Below are 22,135 nucleotides of genomic sequence, written 5' to 3'. Positions count from 1 at the left end.
TAACTTTAAAAGGGGCTTGGACAGATTTATGGAGGAGAAGTCGATCTATGGCTACCAATCTTGATCCTCCTTGATCTCAGATTGCAAATGCCTTAACAGACCAGGTGCTTGGGAGCAACAGCCGCAGAAGGCCATTGCTTTCACATCCTGCATATGAGCTCCCAAAGGCACTTGGTGGGCCACTGCAAGTAGCAGAGGACTGGACTAGATGGGCTCTGGTCTGATCCAGCTGGCTTGTTCTTATGTCTTATGTTCTTATGGGTGTCTGAAATGCCCTATGGCTGGATGGTAGCCGTATGCTGGGGGCAGAGCTGAGAGACTGCAGAGGACGTGAGGCTGAGTCCAGAGAGTGTGCGCAGCAGAAGACAGTGGAGGGAGTGAAGAGTGAAGTGAGACATCCGTGTGCCAACGTGCAAGAAATTAGCCTACGTAGCAAATTAGGAAAATTAAGCTTTGTGCAAATTATTGGCCTAAGCGGCAAGTGAGAAAATAAGCCCTTGCGGCTTGGTGTTTTTAAGGAACTTTAGAGAAAGAAGACCTATCTGAAATCATTATGCTTATTAAGCATATAGAAATCATGACGCTGCTATACGTTTAAACGAATGCTGCTTCTATGTAAGAGAAACAACTGCTTTATTTTGGGTAAAATATCCTCTTACCTCAGAGCCATCCTCACACACTGACCAATTGTACCTAAGCCATCCTGCTGTTTAGGTCCAGCTGAGATGTCTAAAGAAGAGAAGAAGAGTTTGGATTTATACCCCAATTCTCTCTCCTGTAAGGAGACTCAAGGTGGCCTACAAGCTCCTTTCCCTTCCTCTCCCCACAACAGACACCTTGTGAGGTAGGTGGGGCTGAGAGAGACCTGAGAGAACCGTGACTAGCCCAAGGTCACCCAGCAAGAATGTAGGAGCGCAGAAACACATCTGGCTCACCAGATAAGCCTCTGCCACTCAGGTGGAGGAGTGGGGAATCAAACCTGGTTCTCCAGATTAGAATCCACCTGCTCTTAACCACTACACCACGCTGGCTCTCAGAGAGTCTTTGGTAGCAGTGGAAATAAATAGGAAATGCTAAGGAAGGCAAGGAGGCAGCAGAACAAATGTCACTTCAGAACACTACAGGTTCGGAGTCTCAGAAAAGAGCAAAAACATTACAGTGATCAATTTAGACACCTGGAGCGTGAGCGATCACAGAAACTATATACCAGAAGTGATCAACACAGATCTCATGTGAATATTTTCAGCTCCGCGGTTTTTCTTCTGCACGGGCTTATTAAAATTTGCCTTTGTTTCTAAAAAGTAGACTAGACTATTTTTAAAAAGTTCACGTATTTAACTCCAAACATTGATACTCTGTAAGGTGAAAAGGAATGCAACTTTTTCATTTTCCAGCGAGACAAAAATTGGAAAGTTCAAATAGAATTGTTTCACCGCTATCTGTCTAATCAGCAAATACACAACAGTTCACAAGCGAACAGTTTAGTTTTCAAAGCTGGGCATAAGTTTGCATCTATTACCGGTTTAATTTGACTGTGAATTTTGGGTACAATAACCAGAAAGGGGCTGATGAATTTCGCCCAAGCAGTAGTTGACAGGTGGCCTACAAAGTCTCTTTTTTACCCCTGTGACTCAGCACTAAGCCCTCATCATCACCAAAAAGGAAAGAGGAAGTTTTCACTTTAACGGAAGGCAGAGATCAGCCTCCTCCTCTCAAAAAGTCACCAAAGACCTGCACTTTCCATTCTGACAGTTAACGGAGAAGGTTGAACTGAGTTGACCTATGCCTGAGAATTACCTCTTCTCAGTAAACAGTGTATGGAAAAATAAATTTTCTCATGGGAGCCAGTGTGTAGTGGTTAAGAGCAGGTGCACTCTAATCTGGAGAACCAGGTTGGATTCCCTGCTCTGTCACTTGAGTTGTGGAGGCTTATCTGGTGAACTAGATTAGCTTGTGCACTACAACACATGCCAGCTGGGTGACCTTGGACTAGTCCCAGTTCTTTGGAGCTCTCTCAGCCCCACCCACCTCACAGGGCGTCTGTTGTAGGGAGAGGAAGGGAAAGGAGCTTGTAAGCCCCTTTGAGCCTCCTTGCAGGAGAGAAAGAAAGGAAATAAATCTAACCCTTCTTCTGTTGCACTGGTCACTATAAAATCAAGGCTTTGCCCACAACAGCAGCCACACAGGGCCGAAGAATGCAGTTTGAGAAAAACTAAACTGAATAATGGACTGGATGTTGCCACCTCCTATACAGATGAAGCTGTTTTCACTGACATTCTTATGATGTTAAATAATTACTACCTCATTTTCTAATTCCAGTGTCTCATAGCTCAAAAATGCTCAGGCACAAGCACAGATCATTTAGACAGGTAAGAACTTATCCATAGTCCAGAACAGGAAGAGTCAAGCTTTGTCAAAGGCTTTCACGGCTGGAATTCCTGGGGTGTTGTGGGGTTTCCGGGCCATTATGGCCCTGTTCCAGTAGCATCTTCTCCTGACACTTCGCCTGCATCTGTGGCCGACATCTTCAGAGGATCCTCTGTAGATGCCAGCCACAGATGCAGGTGAAACACCAGGAGAAAAGGCTACTGGGACACGGCCATACAGCCCGGAAACCCCACAACACTCCGGAGTCAAGCTTCCTTGGCTCAGTTTCCAGTTATTCTACTTGTTATCCAAACCTGGGGCCATTTTGTACAAACCAAGAGTGCAGTCAGCTGGACTCTAACCCATGAGGTGCTCCTCCCAAGATTATCTCAAAGCCCAGGTGAGCCTGATCTTGCCAGATCTCGGAAACGAAGCAGAATCAGCCCTGCTTAGCACTTAGATGGAAGACCACCAAGGAATACCAGGGTTGCTCTGCAGAAGAAGGCAATGGCAAATCACCTCTGCTAGTCTCTTGCCTTGAAACCCCCATAAAGGATCGCCATACATCGGCCGTGACTAGATGGCACTTTACACACATATAGTCCACGGGATACAACTAGACATGCTGTAAACTGGTGATATGATGCCTACCTTGAGTAGACTATGAATGAAGGCCAACATTAACCTACACCAGTGATGGCAAACCTTTTCGAGACCAAGTGCCCAAATTGCAATCCAAAACCCACTTATTTATCGCAAAGTGCCAACGCGGCAATTTAACCTGAATAATCCCCTCAAGCAGGGGCCAGCCTGATGTAGCCTCCAGCAAGTCCCACATGCGCTGCTCTGCGCCTCTCTAGAATCTCTGCTGCCCCCCCCCCCCCCCGGCAACAGTCACCTGGAGCAAGGGCACCAGGCCCGCCAGCCGAGTCCTCCCTGCTTGCTGAGGTGCACACACATCAAGTCCAGCGGCCCAGGCCAGGCTAGACGTGTGTGTGTGGGGGGGGGGGGGCGATTTCCCGTCCACCCACGGCGTACAACATAACTTCCTCTACACAGTGTACAATAACCCATATAAACAACCCCATTAAAATTAGATTAAAAAACAGCGATAAAATTAACAAAGATGACGTCCCTCAATACCCCAATTAAAACCCTCCCAGAGGGGGAAAGCAAAACAAAAAGTGGGTCCCATGGATGATCATGGGAGCTCTGAACTGGAGGAATAAAAGGGGGCACTCTCAGTGACTGGACACTCCAAAAGCCCGGCGGAACAACTCAGTCTTATAGGCCCTGCGGAATTCACCAAGGTCCCGCAGGGCCTGGACAGCTGGAGGGAGAGTGTTCCACCAGGCAGGGGCCAGGGCTGAAAAGGTCCTGGCCAGCCACATCATTGAGGGGCCAGGAACCACCAGCAAATTGGCCTCTGCCGAGCGCAGAGGCCGAGTAGGGACATATGGGGTAATGCGGCCCCGAAGGTACGAGGGTACATGACAAACTCTGTGCACGCGTACCCACAGAGAGAGCTCTGAGTGCCCTCTCTGGCACCCGTGCCATAGATTCGCCACCACTGACCTCCACTGTGTGGTGTAAATCACTTTTTTTCAACTTCCACTATGATAAAGCTCTCTTCCCTTGGAATGCTGGAGGTTTCTTGTCCCATAATTCACTGCTTTTTAAAGGAAGTCATAGAAGACTATAGCTCAAAAGAAAACTACGGACACAGAGATGGCTAGGTGGTTTCCACTCTTTCAGATGGTTTGGAATTAGAACTCTATGGCCAGCAGCGACTAAAGCTTCAGGCTAGCTCTCTGCTTTAACTCCAAGAGGTGTTCAAGGATAGTATCAAAACAGGAAGGCTTGGTCTTGCTCAAGTCCATCTAGAAATCTAGAAATGGACTGCTCCGAGAGAGTCAAAGCAATTTCCAGGGGTTTTATAATCTGGGATATTTATTGTTTTCAGGACAGCATGGAGTTAAAATTTCTCCGGTGAGTTCTTCAGTACAAGATGGGTAGAACCAATAATCTTCCTTCGCCTTTAGTACTATCCTTTTTAGGGTCACGCCCTCTAAAAGAAAGGGAATGAGAGTCCCAGGAGGCACTGCAGTCAGCTCTCCTTCTTACATACAACAGGAGACAAAGTCTAACCAACGCTCCATGGTATCTTCTTGGACCCCAAGTCTCCATGAGATCATCCTAGTCCCGCAAGATCTTGCCCTGATGTGTTTATCAGACTGGGGTGTGCTGGAGGCAGGACAAGAGAAAGAACAGTCTCTGTGAACCAGGTCTGGGAAGCCCAAACTTCAAAGTCCCTCTCTACCATGAAGCTCATTGAGTGACTTTGCCAGGGGCGAATCTGCCAAAGAGACATGGGGTATTACATGTCCCTGGGTGCACGCCATCTAATCACATGTGGGGGCTGGGTAGGGCCGTGCTTGCCAGCTCCAGGCAGTAGATCTGGATGCTGGCACCAACTCCAAGCAGTAGACCTGGATGCCGGCCCCGAGCGGTAGACCAGGACTCTGGCTCCAAGTGGTAGACCTGGGCACTGGCTCCGGTTCCAAGCAGTAGACCTGGGCGCTGGGGGTGGAAAAATCAGATTCTTGCCCCCTGGCTCCATTTCCCCTAGATACGCCTCTGCTTTGGACCAATTGCTTTTGCTCAGCCTAAGCCAGGGGTAGGGAACCTTTAACACTCAAAGAGCCATTTGGACCCGTTTTCCATGGGAAAAGAAAACACTTGGAGCCGCAAATAATTTTTGACATTTAAAATAAAAATAACACTGTATATATTGGGTTTTTTTTACCTTTTACTCCGCTCATTCTGAGAAGTGTATGGATGCAGGGTGGGCAAGGATGAGGCCAGCGGCTCGGCCTCGCCAGTCGCCGGGAAACCACCCGCCCCGCTCCAATGGGGCAGGCGAGAGGGGAAGCCCGCGGCGTGGGCCAGCCAGCCACGGGCAGTTGGTGCGCGGCAAGGATGGGGCCGGCGGCTCGGCTTGTGGAGCCACAGTGCAAGGGCAGAAGAGCCGCATGCGGCTCTCAAGCCACAGGTTCCCCACCCCTGGTCTAAGCCATCTCACAAGACTGCTGCGAAGGTAAAACAGAGAAGAGAAACACACGCCGACCTCCTTAGAAGAAGAGGGGGTTAAACATGGAATAAATAAGCAGTTTCCCCTGCAGCCAGATCAGCGTTTAGGAGCTAACTAGTACCTGTCCATCTGTGATTAAAGGTGTTAGAGAAGGCACCACAACTCATCCCTAGAATTTCTTCTCCATTTCTTGTACCCTCTTGGCCATCTAGGAAACTTGCTCGCTGGTAGCCAACAATCCAAGATGTGGTGGTGAGAGAAAAAAACTAAGTGTGTGTGTGTGTGTGTGTGTGTTTCTATTCTAGGATTATTTATCAGTTACTCAGTTTACAAATGCATCTAGGGACAGCTCGATTTTCCCAAGAGGAGTCCCCTGCCAAAAAAAGCAGGAAAGGGGCAAGCTGAGGAAAAATCTCTGAATGCAGATCTCACAGGATTGTGACAACCTCTGGGAACTTTCTAATTTGACAACTTCTTTACTTCAGGCATGGTTTGCAGGCAGAAATCCCCTCTGTTGTACCTAATCAACTTCGAAGCCACCCAATCAATGAGGCGGACTATAAAGAACTCCTCTATGGATATTTGGGTGCTGTGTGGTTTCCGGGCTGTATGGCCGTGTTCTAGCAGCATTCTCTCCTGACGTTTCGCCTGCATCTGTGGCTGGCATCTTCAGAGGATCTGGATGCCAGCCACAGATGAAAGCGAAACATCAGGAGAGAATGCTGCTAGAACACGGCCATACAGCCCAGAAACCACACAGCACCCAAGTGATTCCGGCCGTGAAAGTCTTCGACAAAACCTCTATGGATACTTTTGGAATTTTGAAGAAGGTGAAAGGGCATCAGCAAAGAATGATTGCTGGGAAGGCAGAGTCAATGGCAAAATTGCGGGAGGTTCCAAGCCAAACATCCACCTATAATGGAGGTAGCTGTTTCAAAACGGGTGCTTCCTGCAGATGCAAAGGGCGCCCGACTCCCATTTCCTCTTCAAATACTTCAAGGTAGTGCATGTGGGGTTCTTTCTTTTTCTCCTCATGGTCGCCCTTCCAGAGCTAGACTGAACTGGGCCACCAAAACAACAATATTCAAAATGTCATCAGAAAGCTGCCAAAATCAAAAAGCTACATGGTAAGTCTTGGATGGGGTGTGATCCCGTACAAAGATCCCACAACTGCTACAGGACATGCAAAGTCTGTACTGGTCTACCAAGGCAGCATTCTTGAGAAGGCCTTGAGAAAGGGGGGGGGGTTTCAAACTCATTTGTTAAGAGGGCCGGATATAACATAAAAGTGACTTGGTTAGGCCAGAGGAGAGGGTGTGGTTACCTCGGCTGTTGAGCCCACAGCAGGTTCTGAGCCCAGACTGGAACAGGGGGGGGGGGGGCAGCTGAGGCAACCCTATCCCCCACCTCCCCACTCCCAATCTGGCTTGCCTTGTAGGCCCACCAGGCTGGATCAGGAGCAAGAGTGGATTGCTTCAGGTAGCTTGCGGGTCTGGTAAACCCTTTGAAAGGGCCAGATCCAGCCCTCAGGCGGCATGCTTGACACCCCTGTTTAAAGTTCATTCTCTTTCCCCAAAGCTCTTAAGGAACTTGCACTGAAAAGACTCTTAAAGAAGAAGAGTTTGGATTTATATCCCCCCTTTCTCTCCTGCAGGAGACTCAAAGGGGCTTACAATCTCCTTGCCCTTCCCCCCTCACAACAAACACCCTGTGAGGTAGGTGGGGCTGAGAGAGTTCCGAGAAGCTGTGACTAGCCCAAGGTCACCCAGCTAGCGTGTGTGGGAGTGTACAGGCTAATCTGAATTCCCCAGATAAGCCTCCACAGCTCAGGCGGCAGAGCTGGGAATCAAACCCGGTTCCTCCAGATTAGATACACGAGCTCTTAACCTCCTACGCCACTGCTGCTCCTGAAGTTGCATGAAGGGATGCTGAGCTCTGCATGAGCCTTGCACAGGTGCAGATGCCAGCATCCGGCCAAAAAAATCTATTCGCCTATCGATAAGCTGTCAAGGCAAGTTAAGAAGAAATCGAAAAATATGTATCAGTGATACAATGCAATCCATCAAGACTGACAGGAAGGGATCTGACAAATGACATCAAGAATCCATTTATTTCTTATCGGCGCTTGTAACGTTTCCCACCCGTCTCTGCCAGGATGAGCTCACTCTGAAACTGTGCAGCCAACCAACAAGCAGGCAGGAGAAAGACAACACTTCAAAGAAGCCGGGGGAGGACCCGGTTTGTTCAAGAGTAACCTGTCCTTCCCAGTACTCCTCAACATTCTTCTTAAGAGGTTTGGGGGAGGGGGCTTTCCCATCAGACACTGCTGCCGTCACCACCTCCCAATTCCTGCGCCCACCAGTGTCATGCCACACAGAGCATATTTCGGTAATGCTGGCACAAGAGGAAGAGGAAGCAGAAGAAGGAGGAGTTTGGATTTATATCCCCCTTTCTCTCCTGTAGGAGACTCGCAGGCAGGAATCCAGTCAGTCTTTTTTCTCTTAAACCGTTCAAAGCTTTATTTTACTATCAACGTGTCTAAAGAGTATACAGGCTACAGAGGTTATGGTGCCTAGATTAATTTTTTAAAAATGAACACAGAGAAAGATTTCTAACTTGGAAGCAACAGGACCTGGCAAACGCTCCCCTCTCTCATTTGGAAGATGCAAACAGATGCCTGTGTAAGCAAGATGGCCCGTTTCAATTCTCTCCTTCCCCCTTGTGCTGAAAGGTCCTGGCCAATCCGGGTTCTGGATTCTGACGGCAGAAGCCCACCAGAACGCGGTAGCAAATAATCAAGTGTCCCTTACGTCAGAAGGATTTCTTACCTTCTCCACAAGATGCAAACAAAGTGTAGACTCAGGACGGTTTCCCAGCCTCGCTGCCTCCACAAACACCAGTTCCTTCCCATAAACTGTCAGCATTTCTTAACAGGAAATGGTTTCCCCTTTCCTCATCCATGACAGAGCTGGTATGTTAGAATATGTGAATTAAATGTGATTGGTCTCATTCGAGACAACGATGAAACCGCATACAGACGGGAGGTTGAACAACTAGCCTCGTGGTGCCACTGGAACAATCTAGAACTGAACACACTTAAAACCGTAGAAATGGTGGTAGATTTCAGGAGAAACCCTCCCATCCTACCTCCTCTCACAATACTAGACAACACAGTATCAACAGTAGAGACCTTTAAATTTCTAGGCTCCATCATATCTCATGACCTAAAATGGACACCTAATATCAAAAATGTCATTAAAAAAGCACAACAAAGAATGTTCTTTCTGCGCCAACTCAGGAAGCTCAAACTGCCCAAGGAGCTGCTGATACAGTTCTACAGAGGAATCATTGAGTCTGTTATCTGCACCTCTATAACTGTGTGGTTTGGTTCTGCAACCCAACAAGATCGACACAGACTTCAGAGAATAATCAGAACTGCAGAAAAAACAATTGCTGCTAACCTGCCTTCCATTGAGGACCTGTATACTGCACGGGTCAAAAAAAGGGCTGTGAAAATATTTACTGACCCCTCGCATCCCTGGACATAAACTGTTTCAACTCTTACCCTCTAAACGTCGCTACAGAGCACTGCACACCAAGACAACTAGACATAAGAACAGTTTTTTCCCGAATGCCATCACTCTGTTAAACAAATAATTCCCTCGATAATGTCAAACTATTTATTATATATTTATTATATAATTACTGCACTACTTTTTTCATCATTCCTATTACCCATCTCCTCCCAATTATGACTGTATGACTATAGCCTGTGCTGACATTTCATTTTATTTTATGATTTTACATTTTATGTTTTTATTACTATTGATTGTTTCCTGATTGCTTACTAGACCTATATGACAATCATTAAGTGCTGTACCTTATGATTCTTGACAAATGTATTTTCTTTTATGTACACTGAGAGCATATGCACCGGAGACAAATTCCTTGTGTGTCCAATCACACTTGGCCAATAAAGATTCTATTCTATTCTATTCTCTAAACAGATCGTAAGTTTGTGTTTAAACCAAACTCAGTTTACACGGAAGCTTTAAAATGAAGCGCCGAGCCTCCACTGCTGCCGAGGCCCTAGATGACCGCCATCGTATCCCTGACGCTGCTATTTACAGAAAACTGACATCATCAGGGCTCGCCTCGGTCCATGACCATTTTCCATGAGCATCACCAAGCTGGTTTGCATCAGGCAGTTCTTTGGTTGAATGCCCATAACGCTCAAAACCGTCCCTATATATTGCTTTGCTCTTGAACACACCTGTTCCCACCTCCTTCTGTCTCCAAATGCAAACCTACTGAGCCTACATTGTCTTTGGCATAGATGCAAAAGGCTTCTGGTCTCCTGGCTGCAGCTTTAGCAAAGGCATCCCTGGATACCTGTTATAATCGGCTATTTCACCTGTGAAATGCGGCGTCTCAGAACGTGACTCCGAACCTCAACAACTAGACGAGTGTTTTAAAGAAGCATAAAATTAGCCAACTGAAAAGCTGGATCGTCTGGCTACAGATTTTTTTTAATGATCTCTCCAGAGTGGAACCCGCGTTGGCCCTACTGGGAAACTAGCACCGTTAACGAGGACTGATAAAATTACACTTTAAGTCTCCAAGTAATAAAAATCCGCTCTGGATCAGTTTCTAGTGTCAGGACACGACTCTCAGATCACTAACCGTGCAGATAAACAACATGTTTCTGAGAAAGCAGCCCTGCAAGAAAAGCCCTGAGAAAGCCCTGAGAAAGCAGCCCTGCTTGGGATAGCAGCTATGAGACCCTTAATATCTCTCTCCACTTCTAGCGTTCTCACTCAATGGACAGATCTGAGAAATGGCCAAAGAGAGAATGAAAATCTAATCCTTCTCACCCCTTTATAACTGTGAAAATACAGTGGGCGTTGATCAGGGGACTGCCCCGTGGAACATTCAAGCGCTCCCTCCAAAAAGAAAGTGGAGTGGATTTGCATTCTCAAGTGACAGCTCTTTGAATTTAAAGATGAGAGTAAGCCAAGCAACTCAAACTTATGTTTCTTACGCTTGCTCACGGCCATTATTTAAACAGCCAGAGTCATGTGAGGCATCCCAGGACTAGAACCCAAACTGGAAGAGGTTTAAATAATTTAAGAGGAGAAACAGTCAGGTTTCAAAAACCTTACAGTGCCTGGTGTGATGCTCATATGCTTTGGCAGAACACTGGCCCAACTTTATTTACCCCCATTTTTAGAAGAAGAAGAAGAAGAAGAAGAAGAAGAAGAAGAAGAAGAAGAAGAAGAAGAAGAAGAAGAAGAAGAAGAAGAAGAAGAAGAAGAAGAAGAAGAAGAAGAAGAGCCTGTTTTTCATGGATGCACAATGGAACTTAAGTGGCAAGAAGAGGAAGAAGAGGAGAAGGATGAAGAGGAAGAGGAGGAGGAGTTTGTACTCAACGTGGCTTACAAAATCCTTTCCCTTTCTCTCCCCCCAACAGACACCTTGTGAGATAGGTGGGGCTGAGAGAGTTCGGAAGAAGAAGAAGAAGCAGCAGCAGCAGCAGGAAGCAGAAGAAGAGTTGGGTTGGATTTATATCCCCCCCTTTCTCTCCTGTAAGGAGACTCACAGGGGTTTATAATCTCCTTGCCCTCCGCGCCCCCCCCCCCCCACAACATACAAGATGAGGTGGGTGAGGCTGAGAGAGCTTAGAACAGTGGTGGTGAACCTTTGGCACTCCAGATGTTATAGACTACAATTCCCATCAGCCGCTGCCATGCTGGCCAATTGGCCATGCTGGCAGGGGCTGATGGGAATTGAAGTCCATAACATCTGGAGTGCCAAAGGTTCGCCACCACAGGCTTAGAAGAACTGTGACTAGCCCAAGATCACCCAGTTGGCGTGTGTTGGAGTGCACAGGCTAATCTGAATTCTTCAGATAAGCCTCCACATCTTCTTCCAAAACGGGGAATCAAACCCGGTTCCTCCAGATCAGAGTACACCTGCTCTTAACCACTATGCCACTGCTGCTAGAGAAAACACAAATTTTGTAAGTGGGTACAAAAAATATGAAGGTATGCAAAATAATCAGAAACTTAGCTGATGGTGGTGCACAGACACCCTGATTTCTACCACCTTCCAACATGGTTTATCCAGGAAAATGAGACAGGCTTGATTTGATTTGTAGTTATGATCGGACTTCATCTCAGTTTGATTAATTGGCCCTTCAACAACAACAGCCGACGCTGAGTTGTTTATTTACTGGTAGCAGTTAGGAGAAGTGGACCCTAATCTAGAGAACTGGGTTTGATTCCCCACTCCTACATTCCTGCTGGGTGACCTTGGGCCAGTTACAGTTCTCTCTGAACTCTCTCAGCCTCACCTACCTCACAAGGTGCTCGTTGGGGGGGGGGGGAAGGGAATGTGATTGGAAGTCACTTTGAGACTCCTTACAGGTAGAGAAAACCAGGGCATAAAAATCAACTTTTTGGATTTGTTTATATCCTGCCTTTTCCTTCATTGGGGACCCACAGTGACTCAACATTGTTCTCCTCTCTTCCGTTTTATTGTCGCAACAACCCTGTGAGGTAGAGGTTAGGCTGAGCACAACAACCGGCCTGAGGTCACCAAGAAGGCAAAGGGACAAAACTCCTCTAATGTGGTAAAAGTACCAGGCTGCAGCTCATGTTTCTTCCTGTCCTTCTAGGACATTTATTCCTCTGTCATCTCTCCTCAGACAGAGACATTTCTGCTCTAGGAACTCCAGTGGGTCTAGTGCACAGGTGTCAAACTCGCAGCCCTCCAGATGTTATGGACTACAGTTCCCATCATCCCCTGGAAGAATGATGCTGGCAGGGGATGATGGCAACTGTAGTCCATAACATCTGGAGGGCTGCGAGTTTGACACCTAGTGCTTCAGGAAGGAATACTAAAATAGGGGGCACAGGAAGGGATGCCACGGTTTGAATGAGAAATGAAACTGCTATCTGACTGAACTACACAAGAGGAATGCGAGCATTTCCCCCTGCAATTTATTCCACAATTAACATACAACCCACAGCAACCTGCTCCAAAAAGGTCTGCAAATGATGGATCACCAATGCCGCCATGCCAATTTTAATAGCACTGCCCATCACTTAAGATCGTACCGCAGAATCATGCCTGGTTCTACTTCAGCATTTGCAAAAATAAGTATTCTAACAGCACGCATTCACAGAATAGCCACTGCGATTATTCTGTTTTTCAACTGAACGTTATTAAGCCTACAGTACTCAGTAACTTGGGGGAAGAAAGGAGCAAAAAAAACCAACACAAAACCTCCAACAACATATGGGCTAGCTGTTGCATCCCTTAAAGAGGACACATACACCAGGAACTGCCAGTCCCTGAAAAGTGAAACTGTACAGCTGAATGTTAAATTAGCTTTTCACTTCTCTTTGGGATTCCAATTCTGTGCTCAGGGGCTAGATCAGCAGTTCTCAACCTGTGGGTCGCGATTCCTTCGGGGGGTCAAACGACCCTTTCACAGGGGTCGCCTGACTCTCTGCATCAGTGTTCTCCATCTGTAAAATGGATAAATGTTAGGGTTGGGGTCACCACGACTTGAGGAACGGTATTAAAGGGTCACGGCATTAGGAAGGTTGAGAACTTTTCCAGTTCTGTCTTCTTTCTATAATCTCATTCACCTACCACCTCATGCCACTTCAAAAAAATAATAATAAGCCGACACAAAAAGCCGCTCCTGGAAAATGAAAAAAAAAAATTCACCCACAAACAAATTTCCAGAGTTCTTCAGATTCCTGGCCATATTTTTAAGGTTTTCTCCAGCAACGTAAGTGCTTGGAAACTTCAGCTTCCAAAGCCAACAAGGACTTCCACATAGGCTCCCCAAAATGGGCAGGCTTATGAAGACTACCACATATACTTGTGTATAAGTCGACCCGAGTATAAGTCGAGGCACCTAGTTTTACCACAAAAAAACTGGGAAAACTTATTGACTCGTGTATAAGTCGAGGGTGGGAAATGCAGCAGCCAACGGCACAGAGCAGGGCACTGCCGCCATTTCCCCTCCGTTCAGAGGGGATTCCCTGCTTGGCGTGCTGGCTCCCGCCGCTGCCATTCCTCCTCTGCCCCAGGGAGAAGGCAGCCGCCTTTTCCCTGGTGCAAAGGAGGTTCCCTGCACAGAGCAGTGCGCCGTCGCCATTCCCCCTCTGCCCCAGGGAGAAGGCAGCCGCCTTTCCCCTGGGGTATAGGGGGTCCCCTGCTTGGTGCCCCCCCCCCGCCCCCCTGGGGCGCCCCCCCTGCAGTTACTTTAACAAATGGAGCAGGCTTCAGAAGAGGCCTGCTACCTGTGTTCCCGTCAAGGCTTCAAACGACTTGATGGGAACTTCATTTCCCAGGGTCTCCTGGGAAATGTAGTTCCCAGCAGGCTGTTTCAGCCGGGAAAGGAACACAGGCAGCAGGCCTCTTCTGAAGCCTGCTCCATTTGTTAAAATAAGTGGGGGGGGCATCACGGGGGGGAATTACTGACTCGCGTATAAGTCGAGGGGGGCATTTTTCAGCCTTAAAAAAGGGCTGAAAAACTCGACGTATCCGCAAGTATATACGGTACTTTTAATTCATCCCCTCCTATTTATTCCTTCCATCATCAGGAATAAGTAAGGCAAAGATCATCATCCATGTTGAATCAGAAAAAGCAGGCTCCAGTTCATAGAATCACTGAGTTGGAAGAAACCCCAAGGGCTGTCAAGTCCAACCCCCAGCCAATACCCAGGAACACACGAAGATCAAAAGCACTCCCGACTTCCATATGTCTCCATCCCAGCCTCCTGTTTTAAAAGGAAAGGGACTCCGGCCACTCTCCCGAGGCGGTGCAGATTCCACTGTTCCAGAGACTGTGCACAGCCCTGACGGTCAGGAAGTTCTTCCTAATGTTTAGGTGGAATCTCTTTTCCTGCACCTTGAATCCATTACTCTGTATCCTAGTCTCTGAGGCAGCAGAAAACAAGCTTGCTTCCGCTTCGAACATGGCATCCCTTCAAATGGCCAGAGACCTTATAGCTATCCGCAAGTTGTCTACTACCCCTTAACCTTCGCTTCTCCAGACTAAACATCCCCAGTTCCCTGAGCCTCCCTTTGTTGGGCATGGAAGTTCGTAAATGCCTATGATGAAAGAAATTTTTAAGTCTTCTGAGGTGCCATTATCAAATCAATAATAGTTAACATGCAGCCAAGCTGATTTATGACAAAGCTCTTTGGCAGTCATATCCACAAATGCAGTTAATACACAGATTGGCTGGTGCATCTGCATGTATGTTCACCAGATGTTATGGAGACATAAGCTTCCAAATGCTTCTCACTGAAACCCCAACCCGTCCTGATTGCATTCCTCAAAGCCAAGGTTGAACTGGTTTCCAAAGTATGTAGGCAAGTCATTTCCTTTGAATGACTTACTGAAAATCTAATATGACCTCATTGATATCTTTGCACATTTTGCTCTAAACATCCCCCCAAAAAGGACATCCACCATGATGAATGTGCCCGATCAAATGAAGAAGAAGAAGAGTTTGGATTTATATCCCCCCTTTCTCTCCTGCAGGAGACTCAAAGGGGCTTACAATCTCCTTGCCCTTCCCCCCTCACAACAAACACCCTGTGAGGTAGGTGGGGCTGAGAGAGCTCCCGAGAAGCTGTGACTAGCCCAAGGTCACCCAGCTGGCGTGTGTGGGAGTGTACAGGCTAATCTGAATTCCCCAGATAAGCCTCCACAGCTCAGGCGGCAGTATGCGGGGAATCAAACCCGGTTCCTCCAGATTAGATACACGAGCTCTTAACCTCCTACGCCACTGCTGCTCCTCCTGCGATGGCTGCTCTTACCCAACATCCCAAGAGGCCTGTAAAGATAGCTGCGAAACTTACAAATTAAACTTTGCTGAAACAAGTGTCAAGTCACGGAAACTCAAAGCAGCTATATTTATCAGTCAACTGTCATTAAACCAGCTGAAAGGAATTCTGGAGTTGAAAGCTGGGCAGTTGCATTTCAGTTACACCTTTGGCCCGGTTCCATCTCCGCTAATACGGGGAAATGAAATATTCAGAAGCAGGGTGGGGTGAGAATTCTGCGAGCATCTAAAACATTTGTTGACGTAGGGAGAGGAGGAAACAGGGCTGGAAGATGGTCTGCATCTTTGTGCTACGGAGACAAAGAGTTACTAACCTCCCAACTGTAGCATCTTTCAACTGCAGCAGCTGGATCAGAGTGCCTATAGCAAGTATGTACATGCATTTGAACTTGCCCCAGGGAAAAGGATTTGGGCACAGGAAGAAATACTCTGAACTGAAGACAGCCCATGATGAACTGCAACCCTGTACTTATTTAGATAACTGAGGCACCATTACTCCAGAGTCCTGCTCACAGCAGCACACAATGTGACACAGAACAAAATGATAAAACAGCATGAAAATATCGGCAAGCCATACAAACAAGCCAAAGAACCCACAGGTCAAGCCAAAGAAACCACAGGGCATATAAAACAGAGCAGAGTTGGCACCAGGTGAGTTTGGAGGACAAAAGTGTCCTAGAGGTGAGGCACCACACAGAAAAACCCTTGTCTCTGATCACCTCACTATGGCAAGCAAGGCGACAGAGAGCAGAGCTGAAGAAAGGGATTTTATCTGGTGGGATACAGAGTATAGGATGAAGAAGAGTTTGGATTTATATTCCCACCTTTCTCTCCATGAAGGAGACTCAAAGGGGATTACAATCTCCTTTCCTCCCCCCCCCCCCAACAAACGCCCTGTGAGGTGGGTGGGGCAGAGAGAGCGCCAAAGAACTGCGACTAGTCCAAGGTCACCCAGCTGGCACGGAGTGCACAAGCTAATCCAGTTCACCAGATAAGCCTTCACAGCTCACGTGGCAGAGCAGGGAATCAAACCCGGTTCCTCCAGATTAGCGTGCACCTGCTCTTAACCACTACCCCACAATGGCTCTCCAGGTGCCAGACAGCTGTTTGGGGCTGGCAGGAGTAGAACAGCTCCTGGCAACCAAGGTATCCTATAGGCACCCCAGTCCCAATCCATTTCAAGCCTTGAAAAGTAAGAACCAGTGCCAAAAAATTGAGCATGGAAACAAAGAAGCAGCCAAACCAGCTCTCTCAGCACAGGGATGATATGACCCCTATATCCACTCCCCTCATATCAGCCTGGCTGCCATACTTTGGAACGAACAAAGTTTATGAAGAGTTTCCAAAATGCAGCCTCACGTGAACTGAGTTACGGCAACCTCGCCTGAGTACAGTCAGAGCTTTGGTCCTTGCAGCCAAACTGTGCTTTTCAAGGAATGATTGCAGCCGGCACACCAGCTATAGCTAGAGGCCACAGAGGATACTTGAGCTTCTAACCACAGGCTAGGCCAGAATCTAAAAACACCCTAAGCTGTAAGCCGGCTCCTTCGGAAGCAGTGCAAACATCCCTTGAGTGCAGGTCGACTCAGTCTTCCAGCCGCTCTGTCGCTGGCCGACAGCACCTCAGTCTTGTTTGAAGGGAGCATCAGTTTACTGGCACTCATCAATCCTCTTCTCAGAAGAGCACCCCCAACACCGCAGCACACCTCTCAGTAAATTCTAGCTCACAGCTACCTAGGTACAACCTCCGCTTCTCTTCTCATTCTGGAGAGAGAATCCCCACATCACCGTACAGAGGAGGAGAGGGATCCCACAGTTCCCTTCACCCCTTTTCATATACCGACTTCTCTGGGGCTTGTCTTTTCCTGCAATGCCAGCTGTTCAAGGATATAACGTTAAATGCCTCTGGCCACTGTGGGACTTCTCTGTCAGTGTGCTTAGCATCAGGTTGCATACAGCGGGGGGGGGGGGGGGATCATAGAGCTGGAAGGGGCCAATACAGGCCTGAGAGGGAAGGGGTAGTGTAGAAATCTAATAAAATATATTTAACAAAGAAGAGTTTGGATTTATACCCCCCTTTCTCTCCTGTAAAGAGACTCCAAGGGGCTTACAATCTCCTTGCCCTTCCCCCCACCCACAACAAACACCCTGTGAGGTGGGTGAGGCTGAGAGAGCTCAGAAGAACTGTGACTTGCCCAAGGTCACCCAGCTGTCGTGTGTTGGGAGTGGACAAGCTAATCTGGTTCCCCAGATAAGCCTCCACATCTTAAGTAGCAGAGCAAGGAATCAAACCCAGTTTTCCAGATTTGACACAATTTCCATAGTGCCCAGAGAGTAGGGAAATCAATCTTCAGATGGGACCTTGGGATCCCCCAGAAATACAACTCCAACTGCATGGGGTAGAAAATGTTGACAGAGAGAAATTTTTCTCTCTTTCTCACAAAACTAGAACCAGGGGGCGTACATTGAAAATGCTGGGGGGAAGAATTAGGACTAATAAAAGGAAACACTTCTTCACGCAACGTGTGATTGGTGTTTGGAATATGCTGCCACAGGAGGTGGTGATGGCCACTAACCTGGATAGCTTTAAAAGGGGCTTGGACAGATTTATGGAGGAGAAGTCGATCTATGGCTACCAATCTTGGTCCTCCTTGATCTCAGATCGCAAATGCCTTAGCAGACCAGGTGCTCGGGAGCAGCAGCAGCAGCAGAAGGCCTTTGCTTTCACCTCCTGCACGTGAGCTCCCAAAGGCACCGGGCGGGCCACCTGATCTTAACCACTACACCACGCTGCTTAATGCAGGAGCACCCTAAAGCGCCCCGGACAAGTGACTTGAAGGCTGCTTGAAGACGGCCAATGAGGGGGAGCTCATCTCCACCCCAGGCAACTGATCTTACTGCTGAGCTACCAAAAAACTGTTCTTCCCAGGAAGGCCAAAAGGGAATAATCACCCATTTTTCAGCTCTTAAAATAAACTGCCGCAAAAACAATTGGGGGGGGGGGGGAGAATGGGGAAGAAACCGAAGAGCCACTCCACGACATTTCACAGTATTAGGAAAGACGGAACTGAGTCACAGCCAAATGTCCTCACACCATGCAAGGCAAAATCATTCCTACCAAATGTGCCCACGACAATTCTGCATTCAGCATATACAGCAACAGACAGAGGGGTAGCACTGGGAGTGAAGTCACGAGTCCTCCATTGAAGGAGAAGGCTCCCGGCACCATTTTAATACCAACCGAAATCAGCCTGGCACTTGACAGAGGATGCAGACCAGTGCTTTTCCAGATCAGGGGAACCCCTCCTCCCTATTTAACATCCAGTCTGACCAAAGACCTCAAAACCTGAACCCAGTTTTGTATTGCTATAACCCAGCATGGTGCAGCAGTTAAGAACAGGGGACTCTAATCTGAAGAACCAGGTTTTGGTTCCCCACTCTCCACCTGAGTGGCAGACTCTGATCTAGAGAAGAAAAAGAGGAAGAGTTTGGATTTATATCTTACCTGTCTCTCCTACAAAGAGTCTCAAAGCAACTTACAAACTCTTTTTCCCTTCCTTTTCCCACAACAGACACCTTGTGAGGAAGGTAGGGCTGAGGGAGTTCGGAGAGAACTGGGACTGGGCCAAAGTAACCCAGCAGGCTTCATGTGGAGGAGCAGGGAAATAAATACAGTGCACCAGATTAGAGTCTTCCCCTCATGTGAAGGAGTGGCTCTCTAGGAACTGGGTTTGATTCCCTACTCCACATAACTGGTGGACCCTAGCCAGTCCTCCATGTGAGCGACAGACTCTTATCTGGTGAACTGAGTTTGATTCCCTGCTCCTATACATGAAGCCTGCTAGGTGACCTTGGGCAAATCCGAGTTCTCTCAGATCTCTCTCAGCCTCACCTGCCTCATAAGGTGTCTGTTTTGCAGAGCGGAGTGGAAGGAGTTTGTAAGCTGCCTTGAGTCTCCTTACAGGACAGAAAGGCGGGGTACAAACGCAAACTGTTCTTCTCCTCTTCTTCATTCTAATTCATTCGATTACAGAAGGTGGGGATACATTTTTCCATTGATATAAGTCTTTTAGCAATGTCAGAACCATGCAGGATCCGTTTTCCTTGACCATCAATTAGTCACCAGGAGACAAGCAAATAGTTTATGGGAGACTGAAATAAAACAAGAACCTTGTTCACACGTTACACCGAACGCACGCTAGACTTGCCGACTCCTGCTTGCAAAATACCTGGGGATTTGTGGCAGGGGAAGCTGGGAAGAGTGGCGTTTGGAGAGGGGAAGAACCTCAGCAGCATATGATGCCACACATCCCACCCTCCAAAACAGCCATTTCCCTCGAGGGAACTTATTTCTCGTGTCTGGAGGTCAGTTGTAAGCCAGGAAGATTGTCAGTTCCAACCTGGGCTTGCGGGGGTGGGGAGGCCTGCAAAAGAACACTAAGACATTCCAGGCCCAGGGGTGGAGAAGGGCAGCCCTTGCCCACAGCATGACCCAAGCCACAGAATCATAGAGTTGGAAGAGATCCCAAGGGCCATCAAGTCCAACCCCCTGCCATGCACAATCAAAGCGCTCCTGACAGATGGTTACCAGACACTGTTGAAAAACCTCCAAAGGAGGAGACTCCACCACACTCCGAGGTAGTGCATTCCACTGTCCAACAGCCCTGACGGTCAGGAGGTTCTTCCTGATGTTTAGGTGGAATCCTTTTTTCCTTCACCTTGAACCCATTACTTCTGGTTCTAGTCTCTGGAGCAGAAAACAAGCTTCTTTCCTCACCAACATGACATCCCTTCAGATATCTAAACATGGCCATCATGTCACCTCTTAGCCTTCTCTTCTCCAGGCTAAACATCCCCAGCTCCCCAAGTCTCTCCTCGTAGGGCATGGGTTCCAGGCCTTCCACTGTTTTGGTTGCCCTCCCTCTGAGCCACCCCTCCTGCCCCCCCGCCCCCCCCCGGTAGCAACACAGCTGGCCATACTCTTGAGCTGGGCTCTCTGCATTTTGAGGGAGCCTGGAAGATTGTCAGCTCCTACTTGTGCTTGGGGGTGAGTGAGGGGGGGGGGTGTGCTAGAAAAGGACACGCAGGCATTTCACGTCCGGGGGTGGAACAGGGCAACCCTGACCTACAACAGGCAGCACGACCCAAGCCCTTCTGAGCCACCCCCTCCCGCCCTGCCCCCAAGCAGCAACACGGCTGGCCATGCTCTTGAGCTGAGCTCTCTGCACTTTGGGGGACCTGGAAATAGCAGGGATTTGATAGAGAAAAAAGGGGCATTTCCTACCCCCCTCCCCCTCCTGCAAAGGTCCCAGAAGCAGGAGGTCCGGGGGGGGGGGGCTCGATCCTTGCCCTCCCCAGGAGTAGGGGCGCAGGCTGGAGGAGGCAAGCGGAGGCCCGCCGGCCGAGGGTCACTCACCAGCGCCGCCGCCGCCCTCGGGCCCAGCGCAGGGGGCCCGTCCGCGCATGGAGGCCCCGCTTCCCTCCCTCCTGCCCCCTCCGTCGCCTCAGGCCGCCGCCGTCGCCTCTTCCCCGGCCGGGCAGGAGGGAAAATGTCACCACAGCGAGGAGAGGCCGTTGGGCTCGGCTCGAGTTCGCCCGGCGTCACTTCCGGTCGCTGCGGGCGGCGGAAGGAAGCTGAGAGAGGACGGGTGACGTAAAGGGGGCTCGCGCGCCGCAGCGCCACCTGGCGGCTCCCGTGCCCAACGCACGCGCGTCTGCGGAGAAGGTGGTGGGAAAAGGGGGCGGGACGTGGGGGGGTCGAGGCCACGCCCCCTTCTCACTCATTGGTTTCGCAGTCTGACGGGAAAAGATGCTTTGGTTGGAGGAGGGAGGCATTTATTGGAGTTGGATGGATTTATTTGGCTGAAATGTATATTTTATATATATTGTATATTACATTTTTACCCCGCCAATCTCCCAAAGAGACTCGAGGCTGCTTACATGTAAAACATATAAAAACAATGCAATGGTATAAAAATAGTATAAAAATGTAAACATGAAATGCCTCCAAGATAACCAGATTTAGATTTCAAAGGGGCCACCTCCAGCTTTATACAGTTCTTCGGAACTCTGTCAGCCCCACCTACCTCACAAGGTGTCTGTTGTGGGGAGAGGAAGGGAAAGGAGCTTGTAAGCCACCTTGAGTCTCCTTACTGGAGAGAAAGGTGGGGTATAAATCCAAACTCTGCTTCTTCTTCTACCTGGAATTTACTACACCTCAAAAATTCCAGCCAGGAAACAATCACAAGTCAGCCACAGTCTGTGTAGCATAAGAAATGCAGAACACTGCTTGGGGATTCAAACAGGAATTGAAATGCAAATGGGAAAGACACAAAGCTACCCTTTTTCTAACCGAATACATTTCTTCTAAACCCTTGGGAATGATCCCAAGCATCGTACCAGCCTTTATGCCCATTATCACATCCATCCATCTCCAAATTTTGATCTGTAGCACCTGGTCTTTTGACATCACTCCAGTTCAGCTGCCAAGCTTCCAGTGACTGCACAAGCTGACGTCTGTAAATGGTGGAGGTTGTGACAGATACCACAAACAGCAAGTAAGCGGGACGGTGACAGGTGTAAGACCTGGCAGTGTGCCACTGACTTTAATATTCCTAGAACAGTGATGGCCAACCTATGGCACGGGTGTCAGAGGTGGCACTCGGAGCCCACTCTGTGGGCACGCGCACACAGAGTTCGTCATGGGGCGGAAAATCACCCCCCCACCCACCCACACACACACATCTAGGCTGGCCTGGGCCACTGAGCACAACATGCACGCACCACGGTGAGCAGGGAGGACTCG

The 22,135-nt window shown here is 48.5% G+C and overlaps 1 protein-coding gene across 1 annotated transcript in view; it reads right to left on the bottom strand.

Moving 5' to 3' along the window:
* The window catches only part of LG07H18orf25 (linkage group 07 C18orf25 homolog), a 36,222-nt gene extending 15,289 nt beyond the window's left edge, over positions 1 to 20,933 (bottom strand). The window contains 1 exon segment of the mRNA XM_048502946.1: positions 20,747 to 20,933. The gene's annotated coding sequence lies outside the window, so the exon portion shown is untranslated.
* Between the last annotated feature and the right edge of the window lie 1,202 nt (positions 20,934 to 22,135).

The sequence above is a fragment of the Sphaerodactylus townsendi genome, linkage group LG07 (assembly GCF_021028975.2).
Source record: "Sphaerodactylus townsendi isolate TG3544 linkage group LG07, MPM_Stown_v2.3, whole genome shotgun sequence".
NCBI lineage: Eukaryota > Metazoa > Chordata > Lepidosauria > Squamata > Sphaerodactylidae > Sphaerodactylus > Sphaerodactylus townsendi.
This window is presented reverse-complemented; position numbering and strand designations above follow the sequence as displayed.